Genomic DNA, 26,775 nt, shown 5'->3' on the forward strand with positions numbered 1-26,775 from the left:
AAACCAAAAAACTTATCCTACTTACTTTTTTTCAAGAATTTTTGCATTTTTATATAGATTTTAGCATCAAGTTTACCAATTTCTGCAAAAAAAAATGTCTGCTAGAATTTTGATAGGGATTCTGTTGAATCTACAGATCTGCAGATATATGTGTAATTGTTTTCTTATGATTAATGCATTATTTCTCTCTGGCTGAGAAATATTTATATTGATTTATATATAGAAATTCATATATATATATATATATATATATATATATATATATATATATATATAAACTTTTAAGTGTATAAGCTTTTGGAGTCACCATGCTCCTTAGACTATGTTTTTGTATTTCTCAAAATTTGGGAAGATAATAAAGCTATTATTCCTTCAATATTTTATCAGCCTCCAAATTCTTTTTACTTTCATTTCGGGATTTCAATTACCTGAACATTAGATATTTTGTTAATGATCCAGTGCTTGGGGTTTTTGTCCTTTATTTTTCATTCATTCATTTTATCCTTGCTCTTCTAATTGAATCCTTTCTATTGATCTACCATCAAGCTCTCTGATACTTTCCTCTGTTCTTTCTATTCTTATGCTGGGCCCAATAAGTGAGTATTTTTTCAGTGTTTCTTAAATTCAGTGTTTTTTTATTCAGTGTTTTTTTAAGTTCTAAAATTCCCTTTTTTCTTTTTTGCATATTCTAACTCTTGCTAGCATATTCTAGTTTTCCATTTTTCAAGCATGTTTACACTTACATGAACATTTTGATAGCTGCTTTAAAATCTTGTGAATAATTTCAACATCTGTCTCATCTCTGTGTTGATATGTGTTTATTGTCTTTTCTCATTTGAGTTGAGATGTTCCTGGTTCTTAATACGACAAGTAAACTGGATTTTATTCTGGATATTTTTTAGCATTATGCATGAGAGTCTAGATTTTATTTTATATAATGGCCAAACAGGCGATCTGCCTATTTAGGTCTAGAATGCATAGCATGCCATACTTTAGTTGAATGTGGTTGAACTGTCAATTGAGTTTTCAAAATCTTGCAGTGTTTCTTGTCTGTCTTGTTTGTATGATATCCATATGGTAATTTGACACCTGGGAAGTATTCCATTCTGAAGTTGAGTTCTCAAAGCTTTTATTGTGTTGGTTCTGGTTTATTTCACCATGTGAAGCTCAGGATTTTGCTTAGAACTTTATACACACGTTTAAAGACTTCTTTTCACTAGTGTATCCTCTCTATAATCCACTCCATACAATATATAAATGAAAATAGATGTTACCCTGTCTCTTCCATCATTTGTTTAGCTTTAAGCAAGTATAGACAATGTGGCTTTTTCTCATTTGGAAAGGAGAAGGGGAGCTGTCTCTCTTGGCCTTTGTGAGCAGGAATTATCAACAGGACTCGGATCCAGGGTCCGTGAAATACTAGGTGTGATGAGATGGGACTGTGTGTGTATATATACACACACACACATGGTGTGTAGTATATTCTGGAGACCGAATCTGACCCACTATTTGGTTTTTTAAAAAAAAGTTTTATTGGAATGCAGTTGTGGTATTTTTGCTACAAAGGAGAATTGAGTAGTTTTGATAGAGACCACATGGACTGTAAATATAAAATTATTTCCTATCTGACCTTCAATGATAAAGGTCATATTTCCTACATATCATATTAGCTGACTATGATATATAGAAAGAAAAAACAGAAAGACAATATGAAAAAGAAAAAAGAAATTTGATGGAGTCCACAACTATAATGTCCTTTGAATCTTGATTTCTAAGATTTATATGAAAGCTAGGCAACAGGTTTTCTGACATACTCCAAATTATAAGCCAGTAGGGGGAAAATACCAACAGCTACAAGAACTACACAGTACTAGAGTCCATGAAGAAAGAAGTACAAGGAAATGATGGAGCCTCTAACCAATACAAGGAAAAAAAATTATCTAAAGCTAAAAATATTCATTGGAAAGACTGACATTCTAGCTTGAGAACAGCAGCTAAAAAAGAAAGGAGTTCTGTTCCAGTAGTAGCTAATTGGAAGTGTTCCAAGATAAGACCTTAAGGCCCAGAAAAATCTGGTCTTTATGAAAATTTAAAATTAACCAGTCAGGACCTACTTCCAGATAACGCATAAGACTGAGGAGAAAAACTACTTGGGGTAAATTAATAATTTATTAAGATAGAATAAACACAGAAAAAGTAAATGAGAGGTGTAAAACTTGGGACAGGGGAACAGAGCCAAGAAATCATAGAAAGTAAGTCACCACACTTGGGCTAACCATACACTAGAACAATAGAAGATTTAACTTTTTAAAGTTAGAAGAGCTATCGGGATTAGATCTCTGTTTGCAAGTTCAAAAAAATTAATTTTACATAATTTGCAATATGAAAAAATGAAGGAAATGCTCATACAAACTTACTTCAAAGTGAAAGAAATGGAGGGAGGTGGAGGAGTAGGTTAACATCTTTCCAGTGAGAAAAATAATGCCAGACATATTTACTCTTTCTCTCTCTCTCTAAATATATATGTATATACATACACACACACATAGCTATATATTTTAATATGGTAGAAATTCAGAATGGTCAGGATTAAACTATGGTATTTAGGAATGCAACTTGGATGATAAAATCATAAAGAAACAAAAGAAACTATTATGAAAGTCGGGTCAGTGGTTATATTTTTGAAAAAAGTATAGGGTGTGGATTAATTAAGGGCGCATAGAGAGGGGGCTTTGGCTCATATTATTGTTTCTTGATTTAGGTGGTGGTTAAAGGGTTGTTTGCCTTATAATTATTTATTAAGCAAACAAGTAAATGATGAAAAATGGCTTATGGATTTTCCTTTGAATAAACTTACTAACACACACACACACACACACACACAAGAACAGAAAAATTTTGAATCAGGAAGAAAATCCAGCATTAACAGATTTTTAAAAAGAAAACTTTGGTATTTGAATTAATAGACCAAAATTAAAACATTGTATTACTTTGTTTAAAGAGTGAAAACACAATTTGAAAATATCTGAAAGAAAAATAATAAGTGCTTAGAAGTTTTGAAGAAAGTCAATATATTTCATAAATATTAAAAGTAAAATATCTGAAATAAAAAACTTGATGGCAACATTTAATAGCAGGTTGCACACAACTATAAAATTAACAAAATATATTTCAGTAAATTTAAAGATATGATGAGAGGGAATTGTACAAGATTCACCACTGAGACAGGACTACAAAGATGGAACAGTGGTTAATAAACAGAGAACATAGAATTAAAAGAGAAAAGAGGAAAAATGTGATAGAAACACTGTTTGAAATATGTTTAAATTTTTTTTTCAAAGACAATGAAATATATCAATTATAGAGGATCTCTAAAATGAAGATCTCTACACCCATTCAAATTATCATGAAATTGCAGAACACAAAAAGATTGAAATAAGATCATAAAAAGTCATAGAATGTTGGTCTTTATTCAAAAGATCAATCATTAAAAATTCAACTGATTTCTTACTAGCAGCACTATAAACCAGAAAACAATAAAATAACTTCAGATGTTGATAAGAATGGTTATTTTACTTTCTAGAACAGGCACTAAAAATAGAAAGTAAAATCTCCAAACTAAAGAGCAGAAATGGAATGTGAAAGAATACTTAGCTAATACACTAGAAGGGGAGAGAGAAGATGTAAAGAAAAAAAAATAAGACAGATTGTAAAATAGTGTAATAGATATAAAGTCTTTAGACTGATAATTACATTAAATGAAAATGTATGCTTAAATAAACCAATTAAAAGATAAAATATGTAGAATTAAATAAAAATAATAAAAAAACTAGAATTTTTTTAAATGTAGTTTTTTATTGTTACTTCCTCCAACACATTTTTTTTTCCACTGTGCAGCATGGGGACCTAGTTACACATTCATCTATACATAATTTTTTCTCCCATTGTCGTGCTGTGTTGTAAGTATCTAGACATAGTTCTCAGTGCTACATAGCAGGATCTCACTGTTAGTCCATTTCAAATGTTTTGATAAGTAACTCATTTAAAAGTATCCATAAAGTGAAGAAATTTTATTTATGCAATATAAATATAAGATAAATGATATATTAGAAATTATATAAAATAAATATATAATACATATGTAATATATTAAATATAAATAAAATGATGCAACATAGTTTACAAATAATGGTTATTAATAAAATAATATAATATTATATTAATATAAGTAAATGAAGCTTTAAGACAAAAAGGGAAAAAAATGTATCTCTATCTGTGAAAGGATTATTTCATAATGATAAGATTTAATTCACCAGAAAAATATGATAGTGTTTAAAGTATATGTACCTAATAACATTGACTGAAAATATAAAATACAAATTGACAAAAGTACCAAGAGACCAATCCACAAATATATTTTAGATTTTAAAATAGCTCTCAATAATTGATAGAACTAGTACCCCAATTGATGATAAACTTGACTCAATGGACATACAAGACCCAATGGAACACTTTATCTAATAACAGCATAGGAAAATTTATTTTTTAAATTTTCAAGAAAGCTTTACTAAAATTGACAATTTTGTGGATACTAAGCAATTCTCAACAAATTTTCAAAGACCAAACTTATACAGAGCATGTTCATTGACCATGATGAAAATTAACCTGTAATAACAGAAAAGTTAACCTGAAAACTATTTTGTTTGAAAATACTTTTTTATTTGACAGATGTTATTTATTGCAAGATGATTACCACAATAATGTTAGTTAACATATCCATTGCTTCATATAGTTAAGACATTTTTATATAGTGACAAATTCTAAAATTTCCCATTGCGGCAGTTTTCAAATATGCAGCAAAATCTTGTTAACCCTAATCACCATGCAGTGAGTTACATCCCCAGAACTTATATATCACATAAATGAAAGTTTGTACCCTTTAACTAACTTCACTGATTTCTCCCACCCAGGACTCCTCTCTCATGGAACCACCAATCTATTCCCACTCTATTCCAAGTTCTTTTTTTGTTTATTTAGATTGCACAGATAAATGAGATTACATAGTATTTGTTTTTCTCTTTCTGCTTTATTTCACTGACATAATGACTTCAGGCTTCAAGGTGTTGTTGAAAATGACATAAAAACACACCTCTGAATAGCCTAAAGTTCAAATAAGACATTGCAATAGAAGACATATGTATGTCAAAACTGAAAAATAAGAAAATGTTTTATATCAAACTTGTGACATACAATTAAAGTAGAGCCTTTGGTGTTGTGTCTAAAAAGTCATCACCATAGCCAAGGTGATCTAAATTTACTCCTGTTATCTTCTAGAAATTTTATAGTTTTGTGTTTTATGTATGTATTTATTTATTTATTTTTGCTTTTCAGGGCCACACCCATGGCATATGGATGTTCCCAGGCTGGAGGGCTAATCAGAACTGCCGGCCTGTGCCACAGCCACAGCAATGCAGGATCCTAGCCACATCTGCAACCTACACCACAGCTCACAGCAACTCAGGATCCTTAACCTACAGAGCAAGGCCAGGGATCGGACTTGCATCCTCATGGATGCTAGTCAGATTCATTAACCACCGAGCAACGCCAGGAACACTGAGTTTTGTGTTTTAAATTTAGGTTTAGGTTTAGGTTGATGATCCATTTCAAGTTAATTTTTGTGAAATGTCTGTGTCTAGATTTTTTTATTTATTTATTTTTTTGCATGTGAATATCCAGTTGTTCCACCATCATCTTTATGTGTTTAAAAACACTAGCAGTATGAGGTTTTTTGATGCAAACTGTTACATTTGGAATGGATGGGCAACAGGACCCTACTGTACAACACAGGTAACTGTATGATTGGGTTACTTTTCTGTAAAGCAGAAACTGAAGAAACATTGTATAATTGTATATCAACTATACTTTATTATTATGAAAAAAGACTATCAAAGTTTCTTTGTTCATTTGTCAAAAGCCAGTTGACTATATCAGTGTGGATCTATTCCTGGGCTCTTAGTCTGTTTCTTATATAGAGAGTAAGTCTTGATTTTGGGTAGTGTAAGTTCTTCACTTTTGTTCTCCTTCAACCTTATGGTGGCTCTTATGGGTTTTTTGCCTTTCCATATCAACCTTAATATCAGTTGTCAATATACACAAGATAACTTCCTGGGATTTTGATTGGCCAACTACATATTTTCTAGGTCGTAGAATTTCCTTTCAGCACTAAGACTCTAAGCACTCTGGAGTTTAGAGAGTCTTTGAGAAACCCACTTTCTTCAGTCAGATCTAGACTGATGCATGCTATCAAGTTATGAGGACAATCATAAGTTCCACCAGATGTCCTAATATTCTATCAGAGAAGTAGTATGAAAAGTTTTTTGGCATAAAAACAAGTGAAGTATTTTTACATCGTCATTTAAAAAAGAATCTGTAGTGCACAAGTTGATGTTCCAGATAGCTGAGATTACCTTAAAGTGGTCCATAGATTTCAAGAAATTCCAGAGTCCGACATCTAAAGAAAATTTGGCTTGTCTCCATCTCCTGCCTTTTCAATCTTCTCTCTCTCTAGATGCTTTGTACATAATTAATAATACACTGTAATTTAAAATAGGAAAATAAATATGGAATGTACATTACTAAGATAAGAGAGAGCACCTAAACTTGGGTAGAAGAAAACGTAGAGGAAATCATATAAGGTAATACAAGGAGTTGAAGACAGAATTGTCAAAAAAAAAAGCCATAACATTTCACAAAATGTTGATATGACTGGACAGAGATCTTGGTGCCTGTGCAGAGATTTGGGGTGGGGGTGGTAGGGGATGGTCCAGAGAGTAGAGGGTGGAACAGAATTTAGAGATACCCAGCCATGACAGGGGAAGTTCACTTAGAGAATTAGGAAGTATGGATTAAGTATTAGCTTCTCTAGCAGAAGTAGAAACTTAATTTTGTCCATTGGGAATGATATGAAAATTAATAAAAATAGTATTTCCCACAGGTCCAGTTTTTAGACTGTTAAACCATTTGATGTCCTGAGAGGTCCTGTTACTGGGATGTTGAATGGACAGGGAAATCCTTGCAAGTTGGGAGTCTTCCACACCAGCGATATGTTTTAAAAACTGCAAACTTTTCTTCCTTTTGTGGTAGTAATAAATATTTTTGTTCAAAATAATTCTAAAATGGTCTGTATGCTATTTAAATACAACATTCTTAGTGAAGGAGCTGCTCAATAATTTGTTAAATTGCTTTACAAATGTTATGAGGAGCATCAATTAAAGTTTTCTTGGTAACTTGGGGTCATCATTATCATTGTGCTTGTTGACCAGAGTTATAATGCAGCTGTGTCCTCGAGGTCTCTATTGAGATAAGAGCAGCTATTTGTTCTAGTTCTAAATGATCTCTATTTGAATATTTAAGGAGTTTTTTTTTCTCTTCCTTCACATGCCTTACTGGAAAGGTTTATTTCTTTGCCTTCCTTCTAAGTTCTATCAATCTTGTTTAACTGTACAACTCGCTGTTTTTTTGTTTCTGTGTGTTGGGATTAATCATCAAAGTTATTAAGAATTGTTTCTAAAATATAAATTCATGGTGTGTGAGGTTTTGAAACAGGGATTTTCAGCTGTGGGTCAGGATCCACTAATAGGTTAGAAAATCAATTTGGTGGTAAGGATTCACTTTTGTTATTTAAATAAATAGAGTAGAATAGGAGATATAATTGAAAATATTTTGTTCATTATATGTGGCAAGTGTAAATGTTTTATGAAATTAAACATTTGGATAATAGTGGAAAATGTAAACTATGAGTAAGAATGATGTGATCCACATCCAAAATTAATAAAATAAGTTTTAAGGCTTTAGAGTTTTGACCTGTATTTTTTTAAAAAATAAAAATTCCATCTTATTTATTCTTTTTTTTTGCAGTTGCTTCAATAAGTTTATGTTATCTCCATGCAAAATCTCATCTCTTCATCTTAATTTTAATCTCATTAGGAAAAGGCCTTCCTTATAGACCTCTAGTATCTACAATGTTCATTTTAATTTTTTTTATTTTTTATTTTTTTGTCTTTTTGCTATTTCTTGGGCCGCTCCCGCGGCATATGGAGGTTCCTAGGCTAGGGGTCTAATCGGAGCTGTAGCAGCCAGCCTACACCAGAGCCACAGCAACGCAGGATCCGAGCCACGTCTGCGACCTACACCACAGCTCACTGCAACACCTGATCATTAACCCACTGAGCAAGGGCAGGGGCCGAACCCGCAACCTCATGGTTCCTAGTCGGATTCGTTAACCACTGCACCACGACGGGAACTCCATACAATGTTCATTTTTAAAGAACATTTTTAAAGACCCTTACTAAAAATCAGTACAAATCTGATATCCTCTTGAGGTGGTGGCTATGACAGAGACAAACTCAGCAGCAGTTTCTGAAGTGGGAGCAAATCTCAGAGAGAAAGAGTGTGAAGGGACAAGACCCTCATTCATCCATGCAGCATTTTGGGTAGAAATATAAGTCTGGGCAGTAATTCCCACTGTGGCTCAGCAGAAAAAAACCTGTCTAGTATCGATGAGGATGTGGTTCCAATCCTTGGCTCTGCTCAGTGGGTTAAGGATCCAGCATTGCCATGAGCTGTGGTGTAGGTTGCAGATGTAGCTCAGATCCTTAGTTGCTGTGGCTGTAGCTCTGATTCAACCCCTAGCCTGGGAACTTTCATATGCCACAGGTGTGGCTCTAAAAAGCAAAAAAAAAAAAAAAAAAAAAAAAAGTAGAAATGTGTATCTGAATACGCTTTCCTTTTGGACGATGGCTTTACTTGATAAGCTGGAGCAGCAAATTAGTCTCCAAAAGAGTAGAGGCTTCTCTAGGTAGGTCTGAAGTCACATGCTCATACAAAGTCATTACTGGGCCTTTGGGGTCACTTTTGTGCTCACTCCAGCTCACTGTGAAAGGAAATCTGATGGCATTCCTTAGCGGAAGTCTGAGACTAAACAGCATTTAGAGGACATTACAGTATTTCTCTGGAATCTAAGCATGAGTATAGAAGATGGCTAGTCAAGCCACAGGTAAAAAATAGGAAAAGAAACTCCTAACTCTACAGATAAGCCAGACATTTATTTTTTTTTATTTTATTTTTTTTGTCTTTTTACTATTTCTTGGGCCGCTCCTGCGGCATATGGAGGTTCCCAGGCTAGGGGTTGAATCGGAGCTGTGGCCACTGGCCTACACCAGAGCCACAGCAACGCAGGATCCGAGCCGCGCCTGCAACCTACACCACAGCTCACGGCAACACCGGATCGTTAACCCACTGAGCAAGTGCAGGGATAGAACCCGCAACCTCATGGTTCCTAGTTGGATTCGTTAACCACTGCGCCACGACGGGAACTCCCAAGACATTTAAATATTTATCAGGAGCTCCCATTGTGGCTTAGCAGGTTAAGGATCCAACATTTTCTGTGAGAATGTGGGTTCTATCCCTAGTCTTGCTCAGGGGTTAAGGATCCAGAGATGCTGCAATCTGCAGCATAGGTTGCAGATACTGCTTAGATCTGGTGTTGCTGTGGTTGTGACATAGGCCTGTAGCTGCAGCTGCAGCTCTGATTCCACCTCTAGTCCTGGAACTTCCATATGCTGTAGATGTGGCTGTAAAAAGGAAGTAAATACATATTCATCAAATAAAAAGATGATGATGATGATGATGATTTTACTAGCTTTACTCCTTTCTAGCTTGTATGAAAGGAAGTAAGACCCTCTTATACATCCTGATATTGTTCCTACATTCCTTTACTTTTTTTCTCTCCACTTATTTCCTGTAATTCTTTCGATATTTTTAAAAAAAAGAAAAAAGAAAAAAAACCCATGTTATTATTTGTTGAATGATTAATTTATTAACTTAAACTCTTTTGGTGCCAGTATTGTAAAAGTCCCTGGATTAAATAATTTGAAGGATATAAGAGTAGACATAATGCCATTGTTCCAGTAGTGTATAATGTAGGTTAGTGAGAGCATTTGGAAAGTAGGAGGATGGGTGCAGTTCTTCATTTACCCCATGATCCAAATACATGATTAGCACAATCCAGTAATTTTGTTTTTCTCACTTTAATTTTATCTGCTAGATGCCTTCCCCTATAATATTAAAACCTGCATAAGCCTGCTTAGTATAAAAAATACCTAGTTTCTTTGCAAAATGCCATATTGTGGCCATATTTATTACCCCAATATCTCAAGAGTTTTTACTGTGAGTTTACTTGGAATAGATCTGGGCTTTAAATAAATTGGGAGGCAATAGTTTCTTCCATGAATAATACAAAACCTCACAAAGATTTTTCTAGAAACTCAGTCATTGTTAGAATTATTCAAAGAATGAAAACTCCTGAAAGGAACTCTCAATAGCTCATTTGCTATGTAAACAAATCACATGTCCTGAAGGTATGGTTGCAGTATATAAAATATTAAAATGTTGATACCTGATAGGTTATAGGAAAAAAATTAAATTTATAGACAACCATTTCCTGGAAAAGTGGGAGACTCTTATGGCTCAATGAGTCTTACATTAAAATTAAGGCATGGTGAAATAAATTAGCCCAGTGAATACTATGGGCAGGCATTTTATGCCCATTATCATCATGTCTGCAGTGCTAGATGCCCTTTTGCTCTTTCAGAATTGTAGAAAATGAGGAGTATATATACCAATCCACCTATGCAGATGCAGCTACTTTGTCATTAAATGGAAAGTAAACAGGTAAGGGAAAAGATGAGTGGAACAAGGAAGTGAGTGATGACAGCACATCATTATTACAAAAGTTATAATTCACTGAATCCTTTCAATATAATTACTGTGATAAGTGTTTTCATGTGTTTTTTTTTTCCACTTATAATCTTTGGGATAAACCTCTGATATAGATTTTGTTTTTTGATAAAAGTAACAGCTATCAAGGACTCAGGTGAGACCAGGCTTGATCAGTGTCAACCATCAAAGTAGTTTATTCTATTTGGTAGCCTTGGAGACAGGAAACTGGGCATGCCCCTGCCAGAGTTCTGAGAAGTAAGTGGGTTCAAGATAGATCTTCAAGCATAAACTGAGATAGAAGGGTTCCAATTTCTATATGATCAAAGTTGGAAAGTGTTAGGTTTTAAGTGTCCCAGTCAAAGAAGATTCCATTTAAAGAGGGTTATCAACATATACATCCAGAAAAGTACAACAAAAACTGAGACAAGTGGCTTGGCAGAGGTAAACCTGCCAATTCACTAAGCAAATGAGACTCAGGACATCATAAGAATAATTACAGGTCTCATCCACGATTACACTGAGCCCTCTAATATCCTAATATTATATTGCCCTAACTTAAATGTTTGACAACAAACCTATGAGAGGGACATTATCATGTTATAACCACCACGATAATCGTTATCACCATCACCATAATTTTTACCAATAAGGCATTTGTGTGGTTTAGAGAAATTGGGTAAGTTGCCCACAGTTACTAACGAGAGGATAGAGTGTAGACTTGAACTCAGGTTATCTGACTCCAGAGAGTGTTGTCTTAAACCACCACTTTATCCATGTGAAAGTACCAGACTCACCCATTTGTTCAGTGAACTAAAATTTATAGAACACCTACTATATGTCAGCTACAGTGACAAGTTTAGGTATTAAATGCTCAATGGACATTGGTTTTCTGAGTAAATGAATGTGCTGTTATATTTGTGAAACTATAACTCAGAAGACACCAATATGACATTTTGATTATACTGCACTGCTGGAAACTATAGTGTAAAATGATACCCAGAGTGAATGGCTATCTTCTTACAGTCAGTTACCCCAACATAAGTCCTATCTTGGATTAGAGAAAGATGGATGGTGAAACAGACGTTGGACGAGAGAGAAATAAGAACCTTTCTTTCCATCTCGTGGTAGTTAGGTCTGGACTTGGCAACAGTGGTGCTCATGTTACTGAGTCCAAACTTGTTCTGCTTGGTGCATGACAGGCCAATAAACTGGGAGACTAGGTGTTGGGGCAAGGAATAAAGACTTTATTTGGAAAGCTTGGAGTCCAAGAATATGGTGGACTAATATCCTAGAGAATGATCTTACCTAAGTCAGAATTCACCCTTCTTTTATACTAAAAGAGATAAGGGTGTGGTTGATTGTGGCAGACTTCTTGGTGTTGGAATCCTTGGTTCTTGCAGCTCTCCACAGAGACCAGGTTATGAGGTTCCTGTAGACCTCCAACAAGATAAATGTTATTGTGTTGGGCAACTTTTTATCTCTATATGAATGGAAAAATATTACATCTTTAAAGATCAGAGCCCTGAGAATGGGCTTTCCAGTATATTTCAGACTGTAGGCAACATTTCTAACTGGAAGAAAAAGCAATAGAATAAATGGGTTAAAGTAAAAGAAACTTATCTAATAGGAATCATATTTTCTTCCCTATTACACTCAGAGCACCCCAGACATTTTGGGGGAGCTATTCATGACACTTAGAGATAATCCTGTGGAAGGGCCTAAACCTCTGAGCTCCATGATCCTTGGCATTTTGTTGTCCTATATAACCTATCTTTGAGCCCAGACTTCCAAGTCCCTTCTAGGTAAGAGTAGAGGTTTCAGAGTTTCCTTGATTTTCAGCAGAGTGGAGAGCCAGAGGAGAGCAGTGTTATGCAAATCTTATGGATGCTTAAGAGAAGGTAGGGAATGCTTCTAAGTATATCTGAGCAGACTTAGGTGAACGCATATATTTAACTACCAGAGACATAGTCAGTAGTAGGGAATTAGAGGGTTAAGAGGAGTTAAGCTCATATAAGTGCAGTTGGCTTTTTGGGTACCTGCTGCTGTACACTAGGCAAATACAATTCCACACCCACAATTTTTAATGTAGCACTCATGGTATAGTAAACAGACCTGAGCCCCTGGCAGCAGGAGAGCCAGGATCTCTCCAGAATGGCTAGATTTCAGTGGATGCCTTTTCTTTCTTGGAAGCTAGGACTAGTGATGTACACATGCAAATGCAAAGTCTCATGTTTAGATCTCATCTCTAGCACTGGCTAAATGCAATCCTTTCTTCTCCATTCAACAAAGCATATAGGAGTCCAAAAATAATGTGAATCTATTAAAAGGATAATCTTAATTCTTTTTAATTTATATGTAAAATAGGTGCTTTCCAACTATAAATAATTGTGAAACACTCACAATGACACTGAGTAAAATGGTCTGTGAAACGTCTTCCTAGCCTATTAATCTGTGCCTACACTGTCTTCAGATGAATTTACTAGACTTTCTTCCACAGGCAAAAGTGAGAAAAAGAGAGAAAGAAAACAAACATGATACAGTACATTTATCTGGTATTAGGGAGTTGAGAATGAAACAAATAGACTGGGAAGCTGTGTGGGTGTCCAGGACACAGGGATGAATCTCACAGGAAGAACCCACTGGAGGAAGTGACCTGATTTGAAGAGACCCTCAAGTCCCCTTTATAGGGAGAGCAGAGCATTCGCATCCTCCAAACTCTGCTGAAGTTCAGGGTGGGCCACCTAAATGGTTTGCCACTATTTTTCCTAAACAGAATGTTTCTTTGTGAGGAGTCAAGATGGAAAACAAAAACAACAATAAAACTTCATACACACATAAATATACATTATTTTCCTTATACTATATATAGCAGAAATCAACACAACAAACTATACCTTAAATAAAAAAAACAGTCATTCAATAAAAAAAAAAACTTTATCCATCCAAATATTCATTTCTAGTTTCTGCTTAAGCCAGGACTAACTCAGAGTCGTCTTCCTCAGCACAGGGTTTTTCTTAATAATGCTGGGTGTAAATTCAAGGGAGGGGATGGGAAGAGCTCATCATCTGCTCCAAACAGCCCACTAATATTTCCTCTTCCTTGTTTTCACTTTGTGTCTCAGAGCCCAGAAAGTCAGTAGATTAGTAGTGTTCATCCAGGAAGAAAAGTTGAAACATGCAAATATGCTGGGACTCGATGCCAAATGAATGATGGACCAGGGAATAAAACAGAACACTGACATAGCACTGCCTCATGTTCAGTGCAGGCCTCTAGTGAAAGGATAGAGGACACTGTCTCACTTCTAAGCTTATATCCCAGGGTAGACTCCAATGGGTGGGCCAGCTCAAGCTGAATTCATGCTTTTGGGTAGGGTCAGGTGATTTTTCACTGGGTAAGTGTGACTCTCCCTTCTGACAAGTAACAGCATCACTTGATCAGCACATAATTCTTAGGGAAAAGAATATTGCCTGAGCTAAATGGAAAAGCATCAGGCACAGACAGATTAGATTTTCCTTTAAATAAACATGGCCTTTCAAAAAGACAAAAAAAAATTGGAGGAAAACATGCCAGCCATGAAAATCTCAGATAAAATATCTACCCATCCTCAGCAAGAACAAGAATCACTCCACAATCCTTGATTAGAATTATTCCTTTGCTAAACCAAGGATAATGGGTTAAAGATGTTCATTCCTTAATGCAGAGGTATGTCTCTCTAACTCTGAATCCTGCACCTCTTAGGTCTTACAGAATATTCAAACTCAGTGATTACTTAATTAAATGACTAATATTTGTGATACTTGAAGTTTGCCCAGCCTTCCACTTGATCCTGAAATTGACAAAGTAATTCCTTTCCTTAAATTCACAAGCAGACTCTTCGTATTAAATGGAGTGGCTGTGGTGTGGTCTGATAGCTGTATTATAAAATAGTGATGATTGGTTTGTATCTTAAAACTTCATAAAACTCCTTAAAATGTTTTCTTACATGTTTCATGTCTCATTCATTGTCTTTATGTTTGGATTATATGTCCCTTGTATTCTGTAGAAATCCCACTCCTTTCTCTCTATTTTTTTTTAATCTCAGTGCCCCAAATTAAAAAGGCAAGATCCTTTCCTGTTTTGTTCCCATTGTCAATTAATCTTCAAGTCCAAATAATTTCAAACTTTCCTCAAATGCATTTACTCGCTTAATAAATACCTGTTAAACCATATGATCTCTATCAGTCATATGATTATACATTAATAATGAGTGAAAAAGAATGACAATCTCTTAGAACTTACTTTTAGTGGGAGAGGTAAATTATAAACAAATAAATGAGATAATCCATATGTGGATAACTTACGACAATGATAAAATAAGATATAATAATTGAGAGTGATTTGCTTGTCCTCTTTAATAGAGTGACATTTATCCTGATACCTGGATTATGTGAAGGAACCAGCTACAAATATCTAAGGAAGAGTAGTCTAAACTAGAGGAAAACAGAAGCAAAGGCCCTGAGGTGATGGATAGTCTTCCCATTTAACCCACAATAAAGGGCCTTTAGCTGGAGCATAATGATTTCAGAGCCCAATATTATGTCTAAAAGATAAGAGAAAAGAACCCAGTGAAATATGATAAGATTTTTAATTCATTTTAAATGCAGTGGGAAGCCATTGAGGAATGTGGGAAATACAGTAACAAAAGTCTGGACTATATTTTATTAGATATGAAGAATTAATGACAGAGATGATGGTGGCTTGGGCTAGGTGATAGCTGTCAGGAGAAGATACATGTTCTCTAAATATTAGGGAGTTATACTTGCTAGAGCTTGCTGATAGTTTGGATGTAGAATGTAAGGTGAGAAATCAGAAGCCTAGGTATTCGATCTGAATAACAGGTTTTGGCAGTTGTACCACTCATTCCCATTGCCCCATCATAATCTTTCACTTAGATATCTGCTACAGTCTAATATCCAGGCTCTTTAAAATCTATCATCCAGGTGGCTGATTCACAAAGAAAACAATATACTCTTATCATTGTATTTCTCAGAACTTTTTGATGACTCCCCATTACTTGAGATGAAAAGCACATTTATAAAATGATCAGTGATTTGGTAAGCAGAATTCTAAGATGGACCCCAAACATTTATGCCCTGTTCTGCAAAATCCCCTTTCCTTGAAAACATCTGGGACCTATGAATGTGACAGATGTCACTGTCATGATTAAGTTATACTACATGATAACGGGAAATTGCATAAATTTGGGTCTGACTTTACCAGGTAAATGTTTTCAAAGGAGGGACTGGCCCTTCTGTTGGCCTTGAAGAAGCAAGCCATCATGAGTTTTATAGTTGGTAGGAAGTGTGCTTGGAAGAGGATACTGAGACTCAGATGAGTCCCCAGACTCAATCCCTTAATTGCAAACTTTTGCGACCTTGAGTAGAGGCAGTAACAAAGCCTTCTCTGGATTATTGACCCATGGAAGCTATGATAAAAATATAAACATAAAACAGAGAATTAGGAAAGTAATGCAAATATGTTTCATATCTGACCTCTATTGACTTCCAAATTTATCAGTCATAAGTGGTCTATATATATATACCATTGTGTATATGTACTACATCTTCTTGATCCACTCCTCTGTCAATGGCATTTAGGTTGTTTCCATGTCTTGGCTATTGCAAATAGTGCAATGAACATTGGAGTACATGTGTGTTTGCAAGTTGTGGCTTTCTCTGGATAAATGCCCAAGAGTGGGATTGTTGGATCAACCATTTTTAGTTTTCTGAGGAATCCCCATACTCTATTTTCCACAGTGGTTGCACCAATTGACAATCCCACCAACAGTGTAATAGAGTTCCTTTTTCTGCACACCCTCTTCAGTACTTATTGTTTGTAGACTTTATCATGATGGCCATTCTGGCTGGTGTAAGGTAGTACCTATAGTGGTTTTGATTTGCATTTCTCTAATCATGAGTGATGTTGAAGATCTCTTCATGTGTTTTTGGCCATCCATATGTCTACTTTGGAGAATTGTCTACTTAGATCTTCTGCCAATTTTTTGATGGGGTTGTGGTTTTTTTTTTTCTTTTTCTTTTTGGTATTGTGTGGTAGGAGGTGTTTATAAATTTTGGAGATTAATCCTTTGTCAGTTGATTCATTTGGAAATATTTTCTCCTATTCTTTGTGTTGTCTTTTTGTTTTGTTTTGGCCTTTTACTCTCAAGCCTTAAGTAATACTGGCCTTTCTTTGTAGAATTTCCTCCATCTCTCCATCATCTAATATCTATCTAGAGACACTTATTTACATAGACTCAGTTCACTGTTCATCATCATCCATTAATTCATTTTTTAAATACATATTTATTGGCATCTACTTTACACTAGAGAGAAAATCTAGAAAAACGCAAATCTCTGCCCTCATTTACATTATATTCTAGTGGGACAGAGATCTTTACACAAATATTCAATCAAATGAATATGTAAGTTACAACCAGGAAAAAAAAAGAAACTAAAAAATTCCTCGATCCACCTTGTGCCTAAGTCAAGAGAGGTCTGGCCTAGGAATTTAATATCCAATTGAGTAGGATCTTAATTAGCTAGCTGCTCCTAGTGTATTTCCCAGCATCTCTGAATACTTGTTTTAATGTGACCCAGCAGCACCTGTGATTCCCAAAATGAGTGATCAATCTGTCTTGCTTGATTTCTAATCATAGTCCTTGGTAGCCTTCTTGATTCCTATTTGTTTATTTCTGTCCTCAAGGGTTTGCTTGTCATGTAATTCCTTTTAATTCAATTTCTGCTTATAATTTCTCTTGTATAGATTCTTATTAAAATAGATATTTCTCACCTTTGAGCCTTTCCAGCAAATTTGAGCACTCAAATTTTAAGTTGAGGTACTTTACTTCCTACTTTTTCATCTTTTTTTAAATTTAATAAATTTTATTTTTTCCATTATAGCTGGTTTCACTGTTCTGTCATTTTTTACTATACAGCAAAGTGACCTAGTCACACATACATATTTACAAATCTTTTTTTCATATTATGCTCTATCATAAGTGACTAGATATAGTTCCCAGTGCTATACAGCAGGATCTCATTGCTTATCCACTCTAAAAGCAACAGTTTGCATCTATTAACCCCAAACTCCTAGTCCATCCCACTCCCTGCCCTACCCCCATGGCAACGACAAGTCTGTTCTCCATGTCCTTAATTTTCTTTTTTCGTTTGTACCATATATTAGATTCCAGATACAAGTGATATCATATGGGATTTGTCTTTTCTTTCTGACTTACTTCTCTTAGTATGAGAGTCTCTAGTTACATCCATGTTACTGCAAATGGCATTATTTTGTTCTTTTTTATAGCTGAGTAGTATTCCATTGTGTACATATAAAACATCTTGTTAATTCATTCATCTGTCAATGGACATTTAGGTTGTTTCCATGTCTTTGCTATTGTGAATAGTGCTACAGTGAATACATGTGTGCATGTGTCTTTTTCAAGGAAATATTTTTCCAGATATATGCCCAAGAGTGGAGTTGCTGGGTCATATGGTAGTTCTATGTATAGTTTTCTAAGGTATCTCCATACTCTTTTCCACAGTAGTTGTATTCCCAAAAACAGTGCAGGAGTGTTACCTTTTCTCCATACCCACTCTAGTATTTGTTATTTGTGGAGTTATTAATGATGGCCATTCTGACTGGTATAAGGTGGTACCTCATAATAGTTTTGATTTGCATTTCTCTAACAATCAGTAATGTTGAATATTTTTTCATGAGCTAGTTGGCCATATGTATATCTTCTTTGGAGAAATGTCTATTCAGGTCTGTGCCCATTTTTCAATTGGGTTGTTGGGTTTTGTTGTTGTTGTTGTTGAGTTGTATAAGTTGCATATTTTACAGATTAATCTCTTGTCAGGTGCAACATTTTAAACTATTTTCTCCCATTCTGTAGTCGTCTTTTTTTATGATTTCCTTTGCTGTGCCAAATATTGTTAGTTTGATTAGGTCCTGTTGGTTTATTTTTGCTCTTATATCTTTTGACTTGGGAGACTGATCTGAGAAAACACTTGTAAGGCTGATGTCAGAGAATGTTTTTCCTACGTTATCTTCTAGGAGTTTGATGGTGTTTTGTTTTATGTTTAAGTCTTTAAGCCATTTTGAGTTTATTTTTGTTCATGGTGTGAAGGTGTGTTCCAGTTTCATTGATTTACATGCTTCTGTCCAGTTTTCCCAGCACCCTTTGCTGAAATGACTGTCTTTTTCCCATTTTATATTCTTGCCTCTGTTGAAGATTAATTGACTGTAAGTGTCTGGGTTTATTTCTGGTTTCTCTATTCTGTTCCATTGGTCCGTATGTCTGTTTTGGTACCAGTGAAACACTGTCTTGATTCCTGTGGCTCTGTAATATTGCCTGAAGTCTGGGAGAGTTATGCCTCCTGCTTGGATTTTGTTCCTCAGGATTGTTTTAGAAATTCTGTGTCTTTTGTGGTTCTATTTAAATTTTTGGATTGTTTGTTCTAGTTCTGTGGAAAACATCATGGGTAATTTGATAGGGATTGCATTGAATCCGTAGATTGCCTCGGGTTGTACGGCCATTTTTACAATTTTAATTTTTCCAATCCAGGAGCATGGACTATGTCTCCATTTATTTGAATCCTCTTTAATTTCCTTGATTAATGTTTGATAGTTCTCAGTATATAGGTCTTTAACCTCTTTGGTCAGTTTTATTCCCAGGTATTTGATTTCTTGGGGTGCAATTTTAAAAGGTACTGTATTTTTGTATTCCTTTTCTAATATTTCATTGTTGGTATACAGACATGCCACTGATTTCTGAATGTTAACCTTATATCCTGCTACTTTGCTGAATTTGTTCATCAGTTCAAGTAGTTTTTGGGTTGAGTCCTTAGGGTTTTGTTTATATAGTCATTACCATCTGTGTACAGTTACAATTTTCCCTCTTCTATTCCAACTTGGATATCTTTCTTTTCTTTTGTTTGTCTGGTTGCCATGGCTAGCACTTCCAATACTATGTTGAATAACAGTAGTAAGAGTGGGCATCCTTGTCTTGTTCCAGATTTTAGTGGGGAGGCTTTCAGCTTTTCTCCATTGAGTATTATATTTGCTGTGAGTTTGTTGTAAGTGGCTTTTATTACATTAAGGTATGTTCCCTCTATACCCACAATGGTAAGAGTTTTGATCATGAATGGATATTGGACTTTGTCAAATGCTTTCTCTGCATCTATTGAGAAGATCATGTGGTTTTTGTCTTTTCTTTTGTTAATGTGGTGCATGACGTTGATTGATTTGCATATGTTGAACCATCCTTGTGAAGCTGGGATGAATCCTACATGGTCGTGTCATATTTTTTATATGTTGTTGTATTCGGTTGGCTAAAATTTGTTGAGAATTTTTGTGTCTATATTTATCAAATATATTGACCAATAGTTTTCTTTTTTGGTGGTATCTTTATCTGGCCTTTGTATTATGGTGATGGTGGCATCATAGAATGTATTTGGGGGTGTTCCTTCTTCTTCAAACTTTTGGAAAAGTTTAAGGAGGATGGATATTATTTCCTCTTTGTATGTTTGGTAGAATTCTCCTGTGAAGCCATCTGGTCCTGGACTTTTATTTGTAGGGAGTGTTTTTATATCATATTCAATTTCATTTCTAGTGATCAGTATGTTCAGTTGATTGATTTCTTCTTGATTCAGTTTTTGCAGGCTGTAAGTCTCTACAAATTTGTCCATTTACCTTTTCACTCTTGGTAGAAGTGAGGTATTTGATTTTCCAGCCTCCTTTGCAGCTGAGACCCACTTATATCTGTCTATTATGCTCTAAGAATTGACAGTAAATTGGAAGGTAGTAATTTAATTTAAGTCCTATGTAGAATCCTTTTAGGAGATGGTAGTGGTAGATACATACAGTTTTCAGGGTCAGTGGTAGATAATATTCTAGCAGAATAATCTAGGGCTAGATTCCATATTCGTGCCTGGAAGGGGTACCAGTTTGTTTCCACAGTCTTTTAGGGTATCGACTTGGACATTCTTTGTGAGCTAGTCAATATTCTTTGATATATGACTTAAAACCATAGAAGCTGTTTTCTATTTGTTACAACTAAGATCCTTGCCTGTTAGACCTTAGACCTCTAATTACTACCCCCTCCCCAACAACTTGGCATTCACCTAAAGGAACAGACGTTTCAAATGATGTGCTTTTTCTCTCCTGCCATCATTATCCACATGGCCATTGGCCTTATTCCCATCATCCGCACACACACATATAGAGGGTAGAAGCCTGAGTGTGGGTGAAGGTCCAAAGATTACTAGGGTTTAGCAAGTCCTCCTGGGTTCAAGGTGTTCCTCTGATCATTTCCATGCCTCAGTGGATCTTTCTGAGCCCCTGATCCAATTAGCCTCAATATCTTTTCTCTACCAACTGAGATCCTCTCTCAAGATGCTTAACGGCTAAGGCTTGCTGGTGGAACAGTATTATTCTACAAATCTCTAAACTAGAAAGCTAAAGAGACAGTTTGGGCAAAGCTTTCACTTGAGGAGTATGTGAGAATTGCTTATTCCCACACATCTCCCCAGAAAGAAAACTCACTGTGGTGGCCTCATTAGCAATTGCTATACAGATCTGCTGCCAAGGAAACTACATCGTTTTTGGTACTCAAAGCCAGAGTTTAATCAAAAATGGAAACAGAAAGGAAGTCCTAAAACAAACGGCCCATTTTTTACTGCACTACTATCTCAGTAGGCCCATTATATTGGCTGGTCATCTTACTCAGCTATGTGCACAATGAATGGGAGTCAGAAAGCAGGGTGGGATGAGGGTGGGGAGGGATTGATCAATGCAGAAGCTCACCTATTCAAAGGAGAGGTGAGCCCCTCATTAGCAGTGATGGTGGAGTGTTCAGTATCAGATAAGGCACTGCATACAAGGATGGAAATTAGAGACTTCTGTGAGCATTCCCACAAGGGCCAAGATGCAGTTCCCAAGGCAGCCACCTGCTATATTAAACAGCCTTCTTAATGTTTCCATGTCTTTTTGTTTGTCATCTATCTTTGACTTTTGCTCAACAAAATGTAAATTAATTTGAGGCTACAAGTTTACTGATGAGCCATGCTATTGAGCCTGATTTAGTTATGAAACCAGTCTCTCTCTCCTGGCCTCTTACCAAAGTGTTTCGTGACCAAGGGAAGTGGTGGAGTGTGAGAAGGGCTCACACATGGAGGTGGAGTTAGCCTGAGCCACTACTGGTTCTGTCATTTCCTGGTTTTGAGTCTTTGGGAAAGACATTCCCCAGCCTGAAGACAGTTCTTGTAGAATAGAAATCTCAGTAAATACTCCATGATTAATGTGGGAATGTGCCTGGCATAGCCACATTTGTCATGGGATGTCAATCATATTTTGCAGAATCTGTTATTGCAGAAATCTGTGCCCAGCCCTATTCAAAAGCACAGAGTTCTAGAAATCAACTGAAGGAGAAAGAAAAAGCATTAGGAATATATTAGCTTAATGGTTTCCTTCCTAACCACTCTCTTTAGCTATGGCAGACAAGATACTGTCAGCATCTGGGTCCCCACATAAACAGCTGTCTACATGAAACAAGGCAGGAGGCCCATATTAAGTGATGAAGATAGAATACATTAATTACAACAGAGTAACTATCATATAAAATATTACCATTATATGATTGTTATTACTTTTACTACATTATTCATGCTGACATAAATATAATAGCCCACTGGTCATCAGTGTCACACTGTTTTTATATAGAAGTAAAATGGAGCTCAAAACATTTAATGACCTAATGGCCAAACCTCTAAAACACCAAAATAATGATTGGCAATGCATGAAAAGAGGCCAGAAAGTTTGCCAATAGGACAGCTTAATGGCTGAGCTATATTTTTATTTTGACTTCTCATTTCTCAGATGTCTATCTGGCCTATCTGTCCTATAACTGGGCATGACGCTTTGTAACATAATGGGAGTGTGATAGAAGGGAAAGTGATAGGTTAACCTGTTCTAGATTATCAAACACAGTCTTTTAGTCCTATCACTTGAGTTCATTTATTTGATTCTTGAAAATAAAATTATAGATCTATACCAGCTTCAGCTTCACATATAAAAAAATGTGAGGTGTTAACACACAATTTATTATTTATTTATTTATTTATTTTGGTCTTTTTGCTATTTCTTTGGGCTGCTCCCACGGCATATGGAGGTTCCCAGGCTAGGGGTCGAATCAGAGCTGCAGCCGCTGGCCTACGCCAGAGCCACAGCAACGCGGGATCCGAGCCGCATCTGCGACCTACACCACAGCTCAAGGCAACGCCGGATCCTTAACCCACTGAGCGAGGCCAGGAACTGAACCCGCAACCTCATGGTTCCTAGTCAGATGCGTTAACCACTGCGCCACGACGGGAACTCGTAACGCACAATTTAAAAGCAGTTGTAGCAACTAATATTTCATATAAAGTGTGCATACCTTTATTTCTGTATGAAATTTGGAAAATAAAATCCAGAGAAACTTAACCAAGAACAAAATGCTGATGACATCAATATTGTTTAATGAATTAAAATTCTTATTCTTATGAGTATGTTCTTATTAGCTCTAAGTACCCATGATAAAGAGAAAAGAGAAAGAAGGATAAACTGGTATAACATACCTAAGAAAAAACTAAGCTTTCAGCTCCATAATTCTTAGACACTTTCTAAACCTTCCAAGCTAGAAAGGCTTATCACGTGTTCTGCTCCTCAGATTCTCATACAATTCTGAAATGGTCAAGGCAAGATTAAAAAAAGAAAAAAAAAAGCAAACTTTTTGAAGTTATCAGGAAGAAATTAAAATTTACCCCTTATAGGCACTTAGAATATATAATAAATTTATGTGAAAGTATCTTTTTTGGGATTGGATTTTAGACTCTTTTAGATGGCTGTTTTAATCATATATGTGTATGAAAATGGGTCATCATTCATCAAAACATATTCATTGAGGATGTTCTCTCTACAAAGTAGAAGCTGGAATTGTTATTTTCAGATATTTGCTAATGTGGTTGGGTCTTTGCACTTCCTTGGACAGCAATGGCAATCACTATTATTTTGTTATTACTGTCTATCTCTGATAAATATTCAACTGCTATGAGCAATTTAGAGGTCAAAGTAAGATATTTTAAAGTCTCCACCAGAATTCCCTCATTCCATGCCAAGTAGGACAACTTCACGCTGAGAGCCCAGTTTTTCTTAGGATTCCTATGAAGATAATATAAGATGATGCATGTGAAATACTTTGAAGCACAGGATTATATGTGGGTAAGGCACTGCTATTATCAGGTGTGTTTTTCTAAGTTAATAACAAAATGGGAAATGGCTTGGGAGCTGATCCTGAAATCATGCTCACTTTTTTTAGGAAAATACATTGATTTTTATTTCACAGCATCAAAAGATCACAGAAGCTTTATTATTTCATATTTTACTTTATATACACTATTTAAAGCTGTGGTTAAGTTGCTTGTGATTTTTATTTAATGTAATATTATGGAAAAATATTAAGATGTGTTAAAGTAGAATGTTATCACACAACTTCATGAACCTACAAACCAGCTTTGATTATTTTTAACGTGAGACCAAGTTTGTTTTCCCTCCTACCTCAATGTACATTGTTTTTTTTTTTCTTGGGGGTGGGTCTTTTGTCTTTTTAGGACCACACCCATTGCATATGGATGTTCCCAGGCGAGGGGTCTAATCCCAGCTGTAGCCGATGGCCTACACCACAGCCACAGCAATGCCAGATCCAAGTCATGTCTACACAACATCTCATGGCAACGTGGAATCCTTAACCCACTGAGTGAGGCCAGGTATCGAACCCACAACCTCATGGTTCTTAGTCTGATACATTTCAACTGTACCCCGAAGGCAACCCCATAGTGGGTTTTTTAGCAAACATTAAACATCCTATTATTTCATCCTTAAATATTTCAATATATGCCTCTAAAATATAATGACTCTTCTATCGTATGTTTATTTTTAACACAACCACAATAGATGACCACATTTAAAGAAGACTTCAGGAGACAATTTCCTATTAGGGAAGAATATTGTGTCATGTGTCTTACATGAGAATATGCTGTGAGTATCCAGTGCCCTCAGGATGAAATCTCAAACCTAAAATCATCTTCTAATCAAAACCTCCCCATTGCCCCCTCCTTGTCTGAGCACATTTATTCACACCATTCGGTTCATCTATGCCAGGCACTCTTCCATCTTGACCCTCATCTTCCTTCAAGAACTTGTCCAACCCAATCTCTTGACTTCCATACATCATCACAGATCCTAGTGATTATTTTCTTCTTTAAAACCTCGTTGCAGTTACTCTACTAATAGAAAGTATTAAAAACATAAGATTTAAAAACCTGTGCTAGGGAGTCTGACAAAGAGCAAACTGGAAATTTCTCTGTGACTTACTTACTAGTAAATTGTCCTTGGGAAAGAAAGCCCTCTTTGTGTCCTCATGCACTAATAGGAACAATAATGTAGTTAAGGAGATTAAGCATATGTGTGTATATATGTAGTATAGTATAATACACATGAATATATAACACCTATTCATATATATGTACACATATATATAAACCATATGCATACCTGTACATGCACACAACTCATACTCACATACACGTATGTATGCATTGTTTAGAAGATTTGCCAATCAAGGTAGTGTTATTACTGCTGTTGTCACAATGTGAATTTAATATCATATTCTACCCAACTTTTGTGTTGTTAGTTACCTTTCTTTGTGTTCACTTGTAGTGTCAGCTTCTTGAGGTCAGGGTCAACTTTGGCTTCACAGGGGAGATTCTCCAAGATAGTTCTGGCAGATAGACAGCCAGTGTGCAGAAAGATGAAAAGGACTCAGAGTTCCATCTCCTCCCGAACCCCTCCAGGATGTCGCAAATGGGAGAACCTCTCCCCTTTCTCTTCAGGTTCCCTGTGAGTCTTGTTATGTGTGTTTGTGGTACAGGGCACTTTAAAGTGAATCTGTAGATTTCTCCAAAAGGAAAAATCCATTTATGCAGGAAAAATAGGTGATGGGGCAACTGGAAAAATAGTCATTTCTAATAGAAGTGAGTTTCCAGGCAGCTGATCCTATCACAGAACTAGCTGTCTTTATCCTGAAAATGTCAAACTTTGGTCTGTAAATATCATGCTATAGAGAACACCTTAGCACTGGCTTTTGAAGGAGACGAAGGCAATGTTGTGTGGCAGTTTACAGTCAACCAAAGGAAAACGCTGCTTTCCTGGATTTAATAAAATGGGAAGGAGGCTGGGCAGGCTACTCCAGAGAAAGGACATGCAATACTCCTCCTGCCATCATTTTGTGTCTCCTTTAACAAAATGATGAAAGGGACTCTTTGTACTCAAAACACCAGTCTTACTTGGACACATTCACATTTTTACTTTCAAATGTAAGAATTCTTGGAATATGGCTGTGGTCTTCCTTTTAAACCTGCACCCCATCAAGGCTCTGTCAAGGGCTATGTAGGGATTTTACTTCACAGTATCTCCTCAATCCAGACCAAATCCTCTCTTTCACCTTTTCATTGTCTATCACTCCACTAAGCAAAGATGTAGTTTGGTTAACCAAAGCATTTTAGAAAAGTAAATTCCCTCAGAAAGGTAAAGATTATCTTTCTTACTGTGAAAAGTTCCTTGCTGTGAATTACATAGTCTGATTTCTCTGTATTCATTACCTGGCTGAGAACAGAAAATGACAATTTCCTTGTGAAGGGGGAAGTAACCTTTGTCATATGGTTCAATTCTAGTAAGGTCTGGTTGAGAAGGGGGTTGATATGAAAGTGTGTGTAGCTAAAAGATAATACTCAAGACTGCAGGTGGGTGTGGGTGGAGGGGAAATTTGGAAAGAGGATGATGAGAAGGAATCATAAAGAAGTGGTATGTATGAAGGATATGCTTCTTCCTTTTGGAAATTGTGTTGGTAATGCATATACACA

Source organism: Phacochoerus africanus, chromosome 8 (assembly GCF_016906955.1).
Source record: "Phacochoerus africanus isolate WHEZ1 chromosome 8, ROS_Pafr_v1, whole genome shotgun sequence".
Lineage (NCBI taxonomy): Eukaryota > Metazoa > Chordata > Mammalia > Artiodactyla > Suidae > Phacochoerus > Phacochoerus africanus.